Raw genomic sequence first — 19,081 nt, 5'->3', positions numbered from 1 at the left:
TCTCTCACTGCAATACAACTCAAGTTCTTTCTCATAATCAGGCATACCCAATGCAGGTGCTTCACACAACCCATCTCTCAATCTTTTGAATGCTGCCAATTCCTCTTTGTTCAAATCAATGGGATCTTTCACATCAGTTCTTGTCAATCGTACCAAAGGTTTTGCGATCAACGAAAAATTGCTGATCCATTGACGGCAATATCCAACCATTCCCAGAAACATTCTCACTTCTCTTTGGGTCATAGGTGGACTCATTCTTTTTATGATCCTGATTCTGTCTATTGTTATTCTTCTCAGTCCTTTTTCAATGTTATGTCCTAAATATTGTACTTCTTTCTTACAAAATTGTAATTTCGATGGTGACACCTTTAGTCCTCCATCTGCCAAATGATTTAGCAAGGCTATCGTGACTACCTCACAAGCTTCACGGGTTTTCGATGCCACAAGTAGGTCATCGATGTATTGAACTAACACCGAATTTTCTGGCATTTCTAGATTTTCCAAGGACTTCTTCAATAGCTGATTAAATATTGAGGGGCTTTCTGTATACTCCTGTGGAATTCGGCACCAAGCCAAAATACGCTCACCGAAACGAAATGCAAAAAATTGCTGACTGTCATGGTGCAATGGGATGGAAAAGAAAGCATGACATAGATCAATCACTGTATACCATCCTGCGTCATGGGGAATCTGATATAAAATCACAGATGGATTTGGTACAATTTTGTTTATCTTTCTCAGATCTTGTACTATCCTGAACTTCCCACTAGGCTTTTTCAGTCCCATTATTGGTGAATTACATGGACTACTTATTATTTCTCTCAAAATACCTTGTTTTATCATTTTTTCAATCACAGGAGTCACTCCTTCGATTATTTCAGGTGTCAATTTATATTGAGGGACATTTGGATAACTTACTCCTTCTTTTACTGTTATTTTTACTGGATCTACATTTCTCATTAATCCTACGTCTTCTCCGGTGAAATCCCAAACTTCTGCTTTAACAGATTGTTTTAATTCTTTAGGTAATTTGTCAGGGTTAAATACAGCATAGGTTTCAGTAACCTCCTTCTCCCTGTTTGCCATTGTCATTTTATACAGCACATCATCATCTGGTGTTTCAAATGCTATTCCATCTGGGTTACAAAATATAGTGCAGTTCATCTTGCACAACAAATCTCTACCTAACAAATTCACAGGACTGGTGTCGCACACGACAAAGCGGTGCATTTCAGAAAATTTCCCTATGCTAACTTTCACTGGATCTGTAAGGTAAGTTTTAATCTGCCTGTTGGATACACCAACTACTTGGATCGTTTCATCCGAGAGAGGAAGATTCTTAACATCAGCTGATCTAACAGTTGATCGAGTAGCACCAGTATCAACTAGGAAAGTAATATTTTCATTATTGACTTTTCCATCTACAAATGGGCCTGTCTGATCTACTTCTAGAGTTGCGCCAAGTACGCACTCTTCTTCCTCCCTTCGGCACCGTCAATAACCCTCTTCTGAATCACTCACATCGCGTTGCAGCCAATACTGCGAAGCAGCGCTAGCGCGCGGCGGTTTATTTACCTGTTCTCCGTTGTAGAATCCCGTTTCGTTACTATACTTCTGGGAATTTTTGCTCTGTGGAAAAGGTGGTTTTGGCACCTGATTCTGTTGTGTTACAACCTGCTGCTGTCGCTGCGGTTGACCACTCACCTCATTCTGCACCTGTGGATTCAATGATGCATTTTCATCATTAGTACTCGGGGGAAATTTACACTCGGATTTCCAATGCCCTATCCTACCGCTATTATGACAAGGAAATTTCTTCTTAGCTTCCTCTATATTTCCTTTACCTTTCCCAGGACTAAATTTTTGTCTTGATCCTGTATTATTCGCTTGTTCTGCTAATTGAGCTTCCTGTCTCTCCGCTACCTTTACTTGTGCCCACATAGCCTTTTCTTTCAATTTTCGCTGTTTTGCTTCAATCTCATCACTGAAATATTTAGCATGTCTCAGTACTTCGTCTATTTTCCTATTTTGCCAGTCTACAGTATGCTGTTTTATCATCTCACTAATTTCTGGACGAAGACCATATACAAACCTGTATACAAAATGACTTAGATCTTTTTCACTCAGATTTTCGTCTCCACTAAATTGTTTAAAGGCCAAAATTAACCTCTTTATAATATGCATGTACTGACTCTTTGCTTTCCTGATGTGTTCTGTCAATTTTTACCCAATCTGTCTCTTTAGGAGGTACTTTGTTTTTCAATAACCTGTTCGTATTTCTTCATTACCTCGGGGTCTGGAGCCCCTGTTTTTGGATCCCTTGGGTATTCTTGTGTTGGCCAAACACTATCATGATTTTGCACTCTGTCCATAGATCTGCTGGTACTATTATGTCAGACTGGTTAGATCAATCCACCATACTTTGGACAATTTTACAAATCTGTCCACCTGTCTATACCACTCGACGGGTTTTTCACGTAGTCGAGGGAAGTCATTTGTAAATGACAAAATATCTTGCCTAGTCCATGGGACATGTACATATCCTCCTCCTGGAATTTCTCTCATAGGGCATTCTGTCACTACCTTCTCTTTTTCTCTAACAGGGAAAGCTGAAAAGGTTTTATCTGAAACATCATCTCGTTTTCGATACCATCTACTTTTCCATTTGTCCACATCTCCCCATTTTCTCAACACAATAATGATTTCCTTAATCTGACTCATTCGTCCTGTGGTATTCATATTTTCAATGTCCTTTTCTTTGAAATCTACTCGATATGGTTTCTGTAGGGCTTTTACCTTTTCAATATCTATACCCATTCCATTTGCCACTTCTTCTAATCTTTCATGGAGACTTTTTGCTCTCCACGTTATGCTTTTACACAGAAATAACAACTCCTCATCTTGGTAGGTTTTTAACTTCTCCGTAGGGATAGTTCCTACTATTAACTCTTCCAGTACCATTCGTAATTTGGCCACATCTATTGACTGAGATTCTTTGTCTTTCTTCTGCAAGCTTCTCAACCATTCACTTAATTCCTTTGTAGATGGTCCTACTGACTTCTCTACATTTCCTTGTCCAAAATCCTTTTGTGTTTCTAATATTGACTCCACTGTTGTTATACGCCTTTCTGCACAATTCTGGCCTACAAACGGATTATTTGAAACATTTGGTTCAATCATACTTATTGTCTGTCTCCATGGATTATCATTTTGACTCAGTTTTGGTTGTTCCACCTGTTTATTGCTTTTATAAGGGACCGTCAAATAATGATCGCTATCTTTCTGTTTATCAAAAATAGGCATTACTGGACCTATCGTTACGGGAACCGTTACAGCTTCTAGATTTTTGGTCAATTCTCTTATTTTCTCTGTTAATTCTAGGGTTGTCTTTGCTAGTTCTGTTGAATTTTCATCATTTATTTTACCTCTGGACTTCTTCTCTACCTCTCTAATGGAATTGTTTTTTCCAAAATCTTGGAACTCTGGTTCTGATTTTATGATTCGTACAGTTTCTCTCATTGGGGCACTTGGGGTTAATATTTCTGGTTCTGGCCGATATGGGGGTGGATTTTTATAGAACATGCCAACAAGAACATCATCTTCTGATTCATTCACTCCATACCCTCGCGATTCCACATTATGTCTCTTTTCTACGCATTTTCTTCCTTCATTTTCTCCTGCAGTTCTTACGGGAAACAAACCCTCAGTCATACTTGCATTCCACCACCTTCTCATTCGATCATCATGATTCTCATGTCCATATGATCTACCAAACATGTACCTATACCTTCCGCCACTTCTCTGTCTTTCTCGGTCGTGCATCTCATCTTCCCATTCTGTCAATGCTTCAAATTGTGTCGGTCTAGGTCTTGGTTCTCAATTCATCATTTTCTCTCTTAAATTTCTCAAAACTGCCAAGTTAAATGAACCATGTTCTGGAAAAGCCAACACTCCGTCTTTCTCAGTATACTTGACCCAATTGTCTAACCAAATACAGGTGTGATATCCATATTTCGCAACCATAAAGGATGCGGGGGTTTTCGGTGGAGGAAGTAACTGTCCTTCCCTTGTCACAATCGGTTTGTCCTTTTTAAACCACTTTTGAATTCTACCGAACCAGGACTTTTTTTCCTTTTCTGGTGGATCGTAATACATTTTCCTGTCTTCCGTGTATCGCTAGTCCCTCCTTACAACTGCACCGCTATTCTGCCCAATCGTAGCGCGACTCACACTAACGCACCAATCCGGAGCGTCTACGTCACTTTTGCAATTCTCCAATCCCAGCACGACTCACACTAACGCACCACTCAGATGCGTCTACATCACCCTGTGCTTCTCCACTCCTAGCGCGGCGTACACTAACGCACCAATCCGGAGCGTTCTATGTTTCCGACTTACTGGCCAATCCCAGCGCGGTTGTTCTGACGTCAGCAGCCGCTGCCGCAGCTCCTGCTCCTGTCTACCCCTCCTTTACAAAATGCACTCGGTAAGTTTTGTTTCAAATTTTTAATTCTGTTAGTAACAACACAAAAACACCACCATTGTCCGCTTCGCTAACCAAGGAATAGCAATAGACCTTTCTCACAAGAATTCCGTCTTTCCCGAGAGAAGCGCTTACCTCTGCCCTACTACGGAATCGTTACTTCCGTTGATAAAGTAGCACATCCCTCTACCTTACCCTTCTAACAAGCATTAGCTAACCGTTTCTCCAGATTTAAGACACTTGGTTGGAGACCCAATGCTCCTGAGAAATAAAACTAGAGTTTCACAATTAACCCGAATGCCTTCACATTCACGCACTTTCATACACGAAAATGTAGTATATTCACACAGAATCCTGTCTTTCCCGAGAACAGCGAACAGTCTGTCCTACTACAGAATTATGACATGCGTTAACAAAGTAGCACTTCCCTCTACTTTATCCTTCTAGCAAGCTCAGAGAACATCTGTTACCTTTCCAGTGATAGGCGTTATCGGAATGCCATTTGGACTCCTGGTACCCAAGACCAAAATTTCACAGGTGACCTTCGCTATCATACACACTTCTCTCACACAGAAAACGTCTCTAATGGCAACACATGACGATGTCACCGAATCGAACCCAGACAATGCATCGTGCAACTTCAATCGTTACACGTTTCTCCCTGTGTACCTACAGGGCAAGAACAATTCCGTGTTTCCCGAGAGCAGCGCTTACCTCTGCTCTACTACGGAACCGTTACAAACTTCCGACTTCCTACATCCCAGAAGCAGTGCAAACAACATAGAACTCGACGCGACTCAACATAGAGTGTTAATACATATGCCAATATCAATCAATAACCAATAATCAATAAGCAATGTACAAGCTATATTCACCAAACCAAAACAATAGCAACCATCATTCTGCTACCAGAAAAACTGTTGCAGCGTGGAATGTCAAATCCTCCCTTCGTCACAGACCAAATATCGCAATAGCACATTAACTCAAATACATTCATTGGTGGGGCCCATAACACCAACACTCACACTTCATTGATCTGCTTTCCCGGGAGGGATAAGTTTCCATACGCTGACATGAAAGGAATATCTTTTCACCTAAACCCTAATATGCATCGAATACCTTTATTGGGTTCAAACCTCGTGATATTCCCCTCATTTGGTGATGAATCAGTAAATTGGTTTTGTAATTTGGTAAATCATGTCTTTTATTTATGCTCTTCTCTTAATCTAATTTCTTAAAAAAAACAACTCAACACATTTGTCTATTAAACAAAGCATCGTTTATCTAATTAAATTGCAAATTTTAGAAAATCATCGTCTAAACCGCAGAACATCATATTTACCTAATCTGGCTATTAGTCGTCCTCTAAATCAGTCAAGTCGTGAAAAAAAAATAATCTTTAAATTCATCAAAGTCAGGCCGCAATTCAGTCTCTCAAAGATTCAGGATAACAGATGTCCAGCAGTGTCACCGTCCTTTCTGTCAGCATAACGTCAGGAAATTCGCAGCAAGACAAATCGAACGACGAACATCTTGATCTCATAAGTCATCGCACTTGCTGGTTCCGGTTTTAAAGACAGTCCTTTGTTTTGTGGTCCTGGCAACTCTCCCAGTATGACCTTGGTTGGTACATTTTGCCTGGGGTCAGGACGAGGCCACTGTTGCTGGCGGTGGTGCAGGCGCACTTCACCCAAAACCTCGTGGAACTGTAGCAGTCACGTCGTCTCAGTCAGCCATCTTTACGAAGGCCCAAATGGTCAACTTAAGTAAAATAAACACAAAAACGTATTTAAAACATTGAATTGGCTAATAAAATGTTAAACCCTCACTAATTCCCCTATGTGTAAGTAATTATCTAGCCTAATAGCAACATTTAAAGCGTTTATATTCACCCAGTGATGTCATCTGGTGCAACTTACAATTACGTCACAAAAGCAACATATATCATGCAATATTCTAATTTTCTACCATTAGTATGCGTACATATATTAGTATACAATTAGTTTAGCCATGCAAAATGCAAATCCCACGTGTAATTCTTTTGTTAATACAATTGGTGAGCTATCACTTCAAACAGATTAATAATATTACAATTAATTGATTATTCGGATTAATATAAACATGCAGAATGGGGGGGTATACAAAATGTTGTACTACCCGCTCCAGCAACCTCACCCACGTCCCCCTGCCATGTCTTCTGAAGAGCGGATAGTGTCGTTGTACTATTTGTGATCAGTGACTGGTATATTTGTGTAATTTTATGCGTGCCTAAGTCACCCATTATTAATTTACCCTCCAGAGAGCTGATCTCTGGCAACTCCTGAAGGTCACATAGATAGGGGGATGTGGCATGACAGAGCTGTAGATACTTATAGAACTGGCTACGATAAAACTGAAACTCGGTCTGCAGCTCCTGGAATCATTTTAAGACGTGACATTTCATAACCTCGCCCAGTATGGACACCCCTATGTCATCTCATTTTTGGAACCCATTTAGTAAGGCTACCTTATGAAGAAGGTTACCATGCCACAAGGGAGTCTCACATATTAATCTCCCACACCACCCTAACCTCCAAAGGGAGCGCTGCCTTAGGAATATAACTAATGCTGTCACAGGGGAAAGCCCAGCCGCATGCCACTGTCCAGGAGTGGGGTGCCTCCCATTGCCCATTTCTTCGAAGCATATGCTGGGTCATCTTGAGAGCTATACCACCATTCATTAATGATCAGGAAGTGTAAGGCACAATACTAGGTTTATACTTCGGTTGCTGCGATTCCCCCGCAATAAGTGGACTGAAAACATGTCCGAAGGGCAACGTGTGTCACGCTAACACCCCATAAAAACTACTTTAGCACGGCATTGATCAGTTGGAACCATGACATTGAAATAGTTTAAGGGCGATTCTAGAGCTAATAGAGCATATGCGGGATTGAAACCATTTTAAAGATTGTTGATTTGCCCCACAGAGAGAGTGGCAGGTGAGACCAGACTTTCAACTCCTCTATAACACGTGACAGCATTGGACAATTGTTGCGGGGCCATGATTTCGCATGGTCGTGGGAGATAAATACCCCCAGGTATTGGAAACTGTGTCAAGCCATTGTTAAGCCAGCTGCCCACTCCATGTATTTGTTTTAAATAAAATACTTTTTTTTATACTGTTGTTCATCTCTTTCAGGGCAAATTCACACACAGTGACACCTGCTGGCGTTGTAATACTCACACAGGAACATATTTTCATATGTTTTTTTCTTGCCAAATCTTATGTAATTTCTGGTCCTTGGTTTGGGAACACATTACAGCTATTACCCAGGTGCAGTTACCTCTTTCATATGATTTACTTTTTCTGGGTAGCTTGCATAATATTTAGTCCTCCAACAGAATGCTTGGGAAATTTGTCCACCTCCTGATTTCAATCTCTTTTCATTTAAGTACTTCCATTTGGAAGTCCACAGACAATATAACCCTTCAATGTTGGTAGAAGTTAGTATGTCTTCATCACAGGTTAGATACAAATAATCTTAATTCTGTTCAGTTATCAGCTAAGCGCAGGGGCGGCTCCTCCGCTATGGCGGAGGAGCGTCGCCCCACTGATTGCTCACAGTGCGACAAGCCAAAACATAAAATGGTAATAACTTTCAGTTATTACCATTTTATGTTTGCTTTGCGGGCTGCTCTGCTATGCTCTCCGAGCTAGGCAGGGGAGGAGTGGTTTGCCCGCTCCTGAGTGCATAGAGACTGTTTGTCCGGCCCTCTGGGGCCGCCCAAACCAGTCATGTGCACTTTGCCCTTCTCCATACAGGCTTTACACATTATGAGCCCACCGCGCGCCCCCCACTGACTGAGTGACCCACCCACGCCTACCCCCCACCCACGAGCCATTCCGCCTGCTACTGAGTTGTGGGTGGGGTGGACTTACCACTTACTTGTCCTGCAGGATTGGTGTTCCTTTTCACTCCAGTTAAATTCTGGCTATTATTGTATTTCACGTCTAATTTTGTAACAGCTTCCGGTTTTACATGTTCCAAATGTTATTTATTGACTCATCTTTTATATTTATCACTTTTCACCCTTTCCTTCTTCTTCTATCCTTCTTTCGATCTTTAAAATCTTTAACTAAAAAAAAAAGAAAGAAAACACCTTCAATATTAATTTGTAGTAATGCAATCACTCTTGGTTGCACTACCTTACTCGAGCATACAAGCGTGTGCATTCTTTCCTTCACATTCCTCTTAGAACGTGTGTCTGAATGTAGTGTCAGACAGTTGCTGTACTTAGATTTGGCTGCCGCCATGTGGCTCTGCAATTAAAGTACTTCCTAGTTTAGACCTGAACCCATTCTTGTTACAATTTGGTGAGGAGGTTGACGAGCTTCCTCACAGAGCCCATCAGCCATTTCCACAATGGTTTTCCTCTCAGCCTGGTCTGAATCTACCGCTACCGTTTGAAAGCGCCTCCTCCTACAGTTAAAGCTCTCATAAAGATGGAACCTCGCTAATAGATAGTAAATCTCGATATTGGCTGCCAATTGGTATTGTGGGTGCATGGTAACTGTTTTGAGCAATGTCAGTGTCCGCATCTCTGCTCCCACGCAGTACGCCTCCGCCGGCAGTGCTCCAAAGCTGTTGTGTTCAGGCATATATTCTGCCTGTAAGCACTTCTTTGTCGAATGACATCCGGCAATAGCATTTTCTATGTGTTTCCTTCCTTCAGAAAATAAAATAAAACTCATCTTTAATTGTTTGTTTCAGCAATTAATAAGCTTACACAACTGTTAGCTGAAGACGAGTAATGTGTGGATGTTCCCTTGATCTCTATCAGCCGTGGTATGTTGACTGTTTGCATAAAGTGACTTTGGTATTAGTTTTAAAAGTTGTTTTCTGGTGCTCCTGCTATGGCTCTGACGAATTGCACCATCATGCCTCATCAATGTGGAAATCCTCCACCTTATTTTTTAAATGAACCAGGTTAAACTAATATGAAGTGGGAACAATTGTTACATCTATTCAAAAACTGCCTGCTTGCTATTGATGGGGATTCATTTGATTCCAGCTGGAAAGCTGCCATTCTTTTAAACTGTATTGGCATTCAACGGGAGGACGCTTTATGAGGGCTTACCTCCATTGGCTGCTCCTAGTGGGAGAGCTGAAGAAGATTATGATTAATTCACTGAAGGAACCTCATTTAGTAATGGAACATTACAATTTTTACACAAGACATCAACTTGAAAATGAGTCAATTAATTCATATGTAGCTTCTTTAAAGGTTCTTGCAGCGAATTGTGTGATTAAGATCAAAGACAGATATTTATTTATATTAGAGGTCAAATAATTCTTAGATGCTCTAACAAGAAAATATAAGAACACATTTTGCGACCAAGGAATTCTTATCTTAAAAAGACGATAGGCATGGCTACAAGTGTTGAATGTACTGTAGCTTCATTTATGATGCTTAATGTAGATAGATTCCTTATCGTTGGAGGTTGTGGAGGCTTCCAAGAATGTGGAAGAGAAGAAGAGACTAGAAAAGAGTAGAGTTAAAACCAATTTTGGAGTGAGAGAGAGGATCAAGGGTTCTAGATGTGGTTCTAAGATGCATGTATCTACTTTTAAGTAATCTCCTATTTTAAGAAATAATGTTTTCAATGTGGCAAGATGGGTCATTTTTAGGTCTCGGCCTGACGTAGGCAGCGCATGCGCTGTCTCGTCATACGAGGCTTCTTGGAATCGATACGATTCCAGAAGCCTCCTCCCAGCTCCGCCTTAAGTTTTGATTCGTGCGCGTCCTTTTGCGTCACGAATTATGCCAAAGGCAGTGCAATGATTGCACTGAAGGCATGCCACTCGCTGATTGTTGCCACCCTGTCTCCTTTAATCCACGCCCTGCGGGATTGGATCTCTCACCAGCGGCGTGACACAGTAGGTTTATTGTAAGCATGCTGCACTTCTTTTTTTTAAGACATCGCATGCGTTTGTTATCGCAGGCAGCTTCAACTAGCCGATTCACTTGCTGTAAGCTTTACTTCACGGCGCTTTGTTTTCCGGCGGTTTTCCTTATGTTTCAAGCTAATAAGTAAGTGTTGGATTCAATATGAGGACTCATGGAGAGAGCATGCCAAGCAGTAGGTGAATTCATGGTTTTCGAACACAACTCAGGATGCAAAGTAAAAGATGTTCCTTGTCTGCTCAGTTTTCAGTGTGACTTATCAGTTGCGAATTCATCACACACCTGAAGCTGCAATACCCAGACATAAACTGTACCTTTTATGAAAATGCTCAAAGTCAATGCATGCATTGGCCAGAAGCAGTGTGGCTCCATATCTGAAATAAGTGTTTGAAATTGAGCAGGTGAAGAAGACAGCTTCAGGTGTAGTTCAGTTTGCGTCTACGGTGAAGTACTCTTCTGCTGCTGGTATTGCGCTTTGTGTGTTAACCAGTGGATGTGTTTGCGTAATTGGGTGTGGTGATGGGTGAGTGAATAAATTGCTGCTGGTGTACTCACTCTCTAATCACTCTCTACTCACTCTCTACTACTCTCTCTCTACTACTCTCTACTACTCACTCTCTACTACTCACTCTCTGCTACTCTCTACTACTCACTCTCTACTACTCTTTCTCTACTACTCTTTACTACTCACTCTCTACAACACTCTACTCTCTACTACTCTCTACTACTCTCTACTACTCACTCTCTACTACTCACTCTCTACTACTCACTCTCTACTACTCTCTACTCTCTACTACTCACTCTCTACTACGCTCTACTACTCTCTACTCTCTACTACTCACTACTCTCTACTACTCTCTACTACTCACTCTCTACTACTCACTCTCTACTCACTCTCTACTACTCTCTACTACTCTCTACTCCTCACTCTCTACTACTCTCTACTCCTCACTCTCTACTCACTCTCCACTACTCACTCTCTACTACACTCTCTACTACTCACTCTTTAGTACTCACTCTCTACTACTCTACTACTCTCTCTCTACTACTCTCTCTACTACTCTCTCTACTACTCTCTACTACTCTATTACTCTCTACTACTCTCTACTCTCTAGTCACTCTCTACTACTCTCTACTACTCACTCTCTACTACTCACTCTCTACTACTCTCTCTTTACTACTCTCTACTAACTCTCTACTACTCTCTACTACTCACTCTCTACTACACACTCTCTACTACTCACTCTCTACTACTCTCTACTATTCACTCTCTACTACACTCTCTACTACTCACTCTCTACTACTCACTCTCTACTACTCTCTGCTACTCACTCTCTACTACTCACTCTCTAATACTCACTCTCTAATACTCACTCTACTACTCACTCTCTACTATGCTCTACTGTCTACTACTCACTCTCTAATACTCACTCTACTACTCACTCTCTACTATACTCTACTATCTACTGTCTACTACTCACTCTCTACCACTCTCTACTACTCACTCTCTACTACTCACTCTCTACTACTCACTCTCTACTCACTCTCTACTACTCACTACTCTCTACTCTCTACTACTCTCTACTACTCACTCTCTACTCACTCTCTACTACTCACTACTCTCTACTCTCTACTACACTCTACTACCTACTCTCTACTACTCACTCTCTACTACTCACTCTCTACTACTCACTCTACTACTCACTCTACTACTCTCTCTGTACTACTCTCTCTACTACGCTCTCTCTACTACTCACTCTCTACTACAAACTCTCTACTACACACTCTCTACTACACACTCTCTACTGTTCTACCTCTCTACCTCTACCTACCTCTCTCTACCTCTCTACCCCTCTACCTCTCTACCTCTACACCTATACCTCTACACCTCTACACCTCTACCTCTACACCTCTACTTCTCTCTACCTCTCTACACGCACACATATGCACATATATATGTATATATGCCACAAATTTCCACAAAGGAGAGTCGACGCCGTGTCGTTCAGTTAATCCACTTTAATGTCAGCTGATAATGTCAGACGCGTTTCGCCTGCCCAGCAGGCTTGCTCACTAACAATGCAATAAAGTTTTTCCACCATTTTAACTGAAAATTATACCGTGTCACGTGAAGACTACAAAAACATGAAGGGTGAAGACAGACTCGTAGTTTTTGATTCTAAATTGCGGCATTTTACCCAATCAGTATCAGACCTTGTACAATTTCATTTTTAAATTTTTAAAACAATACAAATGCAAGTGCAATTCGAATTATGACTTCAAAATAACCCATTTGGTAAACATTAGATTGCTAAGTTCACTGCATTGTAAACTTTATAACGGTTGCAATTTATCGCAAGTAACCATGAGCGAGCATCTCGAATTTTACAATGTTGCTGATCACGATATTACAATTCATTATGTTATATTGCACTCTATTTCTGTCACTGCCCAAGTGGGCCGAAATGTATGTATCATTTTTCATTGTCCTTCATAACCAACACTAAACGGTCAAGTGACCAGACTCACATATATTATACATTTTATCACTCGCCAGTAACTTCATTACTTTACCCACCACATGGTCTTAATGAAAACCGTATGTATAACCCCAGTGGGTTATTAACCAATTCAATATTGGGTATAGTTTGAACTATTTACAAGGAACTGGTCATTACAAAGCCTGTTTGCTGTCTGTTATTTCCCTCTTTGTTATAGTGTAAATAAAATAAAACAGTTAAAAAAGAATGACAAGATCGTAAGGATAATTACAGGTATGTATGGAGATCTTCTTCCATGTTTAACCCCATTGGGGTCTTCGTGTTCAGTTTGATAATATAGCTAGATTCTAGCTTACGTAATGCTTTTTGGCGATCACCTCCTCTGATGTTCACTGGTACCGGTTATTTTGAAGTCATAATTCGAATTGCACTTGCATTTGTATTGTTTTAAAAATTTAAAAATGAAATTGTACAAGGTCTGATACTGATTGGGTAAAATGCCGCAATTTAGAATCAAAAACTACGAGTCTGTCTTCACCCTTCATGTTTTTGTAGTCTTCACGTGACAAGATATAATTTTCAGTTAAAATGGTGGAAAAACTTTATTGCATTGTTAGTGAGCAAGCCTGCTGGGCAGGCGAAACGCGTCTGACATTAGCAGCTGACATTAAAGTGGATTAACTGAACGACACGGCGTCGACTCTCCTTTGTGGAAATTTGTGGCATAGTTGGACCGAGTCTCGGAGGTCCGTAAACGCCGACGCGCCCTTCGATCTGGAGGTGGTGGGTTTACCGAGGCACCAGTGGAGTTTATATATGTATATATATGCATATATATGTATGTGTATATATATATATATACTAATATAAACATATATATACACATCTGCATATCTATATAAATACAAATATAAATGCATGCATACATATACATATACGCATACATATGCATGTTATGTACATGGAAGTTTGAAAAACACTAATAAAAGCAAAGCTAAAAAGCCACCTAACAGAATTGCTTTAACTTAAACGAGGGCGAGACCTATTGCATTTTCGATGCTTGTTTGAATGTGGGCATGAGTATGAAAATCACTACAAGATCTTTTAATAGGAAAATGTTGTTAGCCGAGGACGAAAATGCTAACGAGTGTAAAGAAAATACCATCTTAATAGTTCAAATGTCCACAGTTGAGTGTGTAAAAGTTTCCAAGGATGAGGAAAGGTTAAGTGGTGAAAAGTGCAAGATGACTACTGTTACTACTACAGGTATCAATGAAGAGTCAGTACAAAACAAGGGTATCTTAACCATTGAAGGTGAACATTTCAAGCAACCCACTTGTCGTATAGGACTGGGTAGTATAGTTGTGGATGTGATGGCTGATTCTGGCTCACCATTCAATATTATATCAGATGTTTTATTTGACAAGCTAACGAGGTATTAGACCCTAGTGACATTGTTGTGTTTGGTTTTTGGAGAAAAAAAGCATTGGCATGCTTGATTAGTTTTAGCTAATATTGTATTCCTAGATAGGTCTATAATTGACAACGTGTATCTTGCCATTGATAGGCAGCATGTGTTAGGATGGCATTATCAAGGAAGCGCGGGTATTTCACTTAATCCAAATGCAAACTTTCATGTATTTTGTGTGGATGATTTTGATCATAATGAGTTATGTTTTATGTCTATTCATGAAGCTAATCAGAGCTTTTGGCTCAGCAAACCCCTTGGTAGGATATCTGGATTCCTATATAAGATTGAGTGACGTTAAAGTATTTATCCTGTTAAGCATACGTTAAGGAACATACCTGTGAGTGCAAAGAAGAAGCTGTGTGAGATTTTAAAAGAAGTGTGTGATAGTGGGGTGATTAAGTCTGTGGATTTTCTCAATGGGTCTCCCCAATTGTTTTAGTAAGGACAAAAATAACAATTTGAGGTTGTATGTCGACTTGAGGCCTGCCAATAAGCTAATTGTTGTGGATTGTCACCCTCTTCTGCACATTCAATATTTGCTGGCAAAGTTGGATTGTGCTTCAGTTTTCAGTGTGTTAGATCTTCATTAGGCATATCATCAAACTGGTTATCCAAATAATCAAAAACACATTACTAGTTATATTACACCTGAGGGAGAAAATAAATATCCCAGAATCTCTTTAGGTTTAGCTTCGACTGCCTCAGTGTTTGAAAAATTAATGCATATTTTGTTTGGGAACATTGAGGCAGTCTTCCCATTCAGGATGATATACTCATGTATGTTTTGATATGGTGGTGGAAAAACATTCTATGATTTTGAGGAAAGCTTTGATTATCCTTCAGGACAGAGGATTAACTCTGCAACTGGACAAAAAATTGTTTTTGGCAAGTGAATTCGAATATCTTGGCTACAAAATTAGTGGCAAAGGTATTGCTACCAAAGATAATTTGATTAGGCAATAATGAGGTCTATGTGAATATTATTCCTGTTTTGTTGCCATTTTTTCAATCATTCCTGCACTATTAAGGAGTCCTTTTAAGTAAAGTGAAAAATATAAATGGTCAAGTGACAAAGATTATGCTTTTCACGGTTCACTGACAAAATATCAACTCCCAAAATATCCTCATACACAAATATCGTCACAAAAATATCAATGTCAAAAATATCGACATCCTATATTTATTATTGTAACTACAAAAATATCAGAAAAGAAATATCGATGTAAAAAATAAAAATGTACAAAATATATATATTTTTAATTTATATAACAAATAATGTTAAATATATTAAATAAAAAAAATAACTTTTAAAAATATTATTTACATTTAATATACATTTTAACAAATATGATAAATAAATGTAATGAAAAAAATATTTAAACATACATACATAAAGGTGCCGATTCCGATCCGGTAAAACCTGGGTACGAATGGTCGTACGGAGCGTATTCTCCGTACGACTCGTACCCGGGAAATGCACCTTACAAACCAGCAAGTACGATTCGTACAGAAATACCATTTCCGTACGAATCGTAAAAAACTACGTGCGACGAAAAAATACCCACAATTCCGATCCGGGACATCGCGTACGTGACGTCCGGACGGAGTCAGGCAGCGTTCTACGGACCAACAAGTACGATTCGTGCCTACGTCACTCTGCACGGATCATTTTTTACGGCAGCCAAAAACTCCCGGGAAAGTGAGGACGAAGCGAAGAAGGAGCTGCGGGACGCGACGGACAGCCATGGACCCCATCCTACGTGTCATCCCGGCCCTCCTAGCCTACGACCTGGTGCACAGAAACCGACGCAGACGCCGCAGAAGATCAGCACAACACCCAGGGGCAAAGGGGGGGGGCGAGGGGCAGGAAACATAACCTCCACCAAATTTGTAAAATACCATATACTGCCCTAACATTACCTCCAGGGTCTGGTCACTTCGGGGGGCGTGTCCATCAATCCCCGCGTACGCGTACCTGTCACCACTACAATGGTGGTACGGGCCGTAACCACGCCCTCAGAGCGTGGGTATGGCCCGTACCACCATTGGAGTGGTGATGTAGGGGTACGCGTGGTACACGCCGTACCCACGCCCTCAGAGCGTGGGTACGGCCCGTACCACCATTGGAGTGGTGATGTAGGGGTACGCGTGGTACGGGCCGTACCCACGCTCTGAGGGCGTGGGTACGGCTCGTACCACCATTGGAGTGGTGAAGTAGGTGTACGCGTGGTACGGGCCGTACCCACGCTCTGAGGGCGTGGGTACGGCGCGTACCCCTACATCACCACTCCAATGGTGGTACGGGCCGTACCCACGCTCTGAAGGCGTGGGAACGGCCCGTACCACCATTGGAGTGGTGATGTAGGGGTACGCGTGGTACGCGCCGTACCCACGCCCTCAGAGCGTGGGTACGGCCCGTACCACCATTGGAGTGGTGATGTAGGGGTACGCGCCGTACCCACGCCCTCAGAGCATACGAGGGGTGGGTGCATATCACTCCCAGCAGTGGCCAGAGACATGTGAGGGGTGGGTGCAGAGGACTCCCAGCAGTGGACAGAGACATGTGAGGGGTGGGTGCAGAGGAATACCAGCAGTGCCCAGAGACATGTGAGGGGTGGGTGCAGAGGAATACCAGCAGTGGACAGACACATGTGAGGGGTGGGTGCAGAGGACTCCCAGCAGTGGACAGAGACATGGGTGTGTGTACATCATGATCAGATGAGCACAACTCCATGGGTGTATGTACGCATCCCTAATGTTCGACTATGTTGATAGTTTCATAAGAACACATCACTGACAGCAGTGTCCCACTCCCATGAGGATGGATGTCCTTCCCCCACTGCATGACACAACACATGTGGGTGTGAGGACAAATGACACATGCATACCCACCCCTGGCGGATGCAGCACAATACACACACAGAGATCATGCCACAAGACTGTATACTCATGTCAATGGCCACTACACTAAGAAAGCCAAAGGGAACACACACTGTCACACACATCCCAGGACTGATAGGAATGTACAGGTGTCGGGACAGCCACCAAGATGTTGCCCCTCATGGAAGGAATAGGGTGGACTTCCCACAGATACAATGCCCACAATTGTCAGTCAGGTGCTCAAATACCCTGCAGAACAAGTACCAAATGTGTGGCATGACAACATACTCAATACACAAGTACAGTGACTATCAAGGATGGCACAGAGGATGCAGCCGGAGACATTCCTGAGCAGGCATGGCCATAGTTGAAGGGATCCGTCACCAACAAAGGAAATTTAGACACAGGTCAGCACTACAAAAGTGCAACTCCCTGCAGGGTAGATGTCAGGTGCCAAGAGGAAGGAACAGTCCTTGGGTCCACCCCATTAGCATCAGACGACAACTTTCTCCTGACACATAACACATTACCACCACCCCAACTACGGGACCATCAGCACCCACATCAATACCTGAAATGCAAAGGTGTTCAAACAGAAAACAAAATGCTTTATTCAGCATTAAATGAAAAAGTAGTTAACGACATTATTAACAAAGGCACATGGCCAGTCCAGATCTGAAGTCCTTGGGGGGGACACATGGCCACGCGTCTCCCCTAGCTTGCCTGCACATTAGAACCCGCAGGTTCCTCGACTGGGGGGGGCATCATGTGGGGAAGGACCAGGCACCGCAGGGACAGGAGGTGGAAGGGTAGGTGTGGTGGGTATGAGGAAAGATAGAGGGTTGTGCCCTCTTAATTGGTCAACGTTGGTAAACAATAAACATCAAAGAATTTTTCTGATATTTATCACGTGCTTGGTTTTATTTGTATATCCATAAATAGAGTGCAGATAGAGATTATGAAAAGAAAAGCCGACACGTGTTTCGCCCTAGTGGCCCATTAGCTGTGGGCTTTTTCAAGGCAGAGCTTCGCTATCATCAATATCTTCCTTTGAAAATCAATTCCTTCGTCTCTGCGGTCCCAGGTGTGGTGGGTGCAGGGACGGATGCCTCCACCACAGGGGGTGGGGCAGCGCCAAAGGTGGAGGTCAGCTCGGCGCTGCACACTGCTGCCAGGTCGTCAAGCGTCTCCCCTTCACCCGAAGACAACACAGCCTCAAAGGAGGGGGGTGGTCGGAGTGATGGGGTGCAGCGCTACTGGGGGAGGGGGGGGACGGGGGGGGGGCTCAACTCCCTACCCGTGGAGTGCCGTTCCCGTTTGTGGGCTGGAGAGACAGAGAGGCTGAGGCCCAGCACAGCCAAGTAGGCCTCTTTCTCTGGAGGTATGGTAGGGGAGCCGAGGGGAGTGCCTTTGGAGGGACTGGTTAGTGCGCCATGCGGCCTCGGACTGTGGCTGCGTGTATGCCTGTGTGCCCCAGACCCAATGGGTGTGCCCTCATCCCCCTGAGTGTGCGTGCCAGGAGGAGTGCGCTTGCCCTTACGTGGTGGTGTGCTGGCTGTGTCTGGTGGGGTGCGTGCTTGTGAATGTCTGTGTGTGCTTGGGACAGGTATGGGAGTGGGAAGTGTGGATGGTGCAGGGGTAGGGGGGAGACGAAGCGCTGCAGGAGACTCACTGCTGCCGTCAGTGAAGAGTCCATGGACCTCAGCAACATCCGTTGGTCAGACATCGCTGATCACATGCCCTCCATGTACAACACCATCTGCGTCATCATTCGGGTCTGGCCATGGAGGACATTCAGC

Source organism: Triturus cristatus, chromosome 8 (genome assembly GCF_964204655.1).
Source record: "Triturus cristatus chromosome 8, aTriCri1.1, whole genome shotgun sequence".
NCBI classification, from domain to species: Eukaryota; Metazoa; Chordata; class Amphibia; order Caudata; family Salamandridae; genus Triturus; species Triturus cristatus.
Note: the sequence above shows the minus strand (reverse complement) of the source record.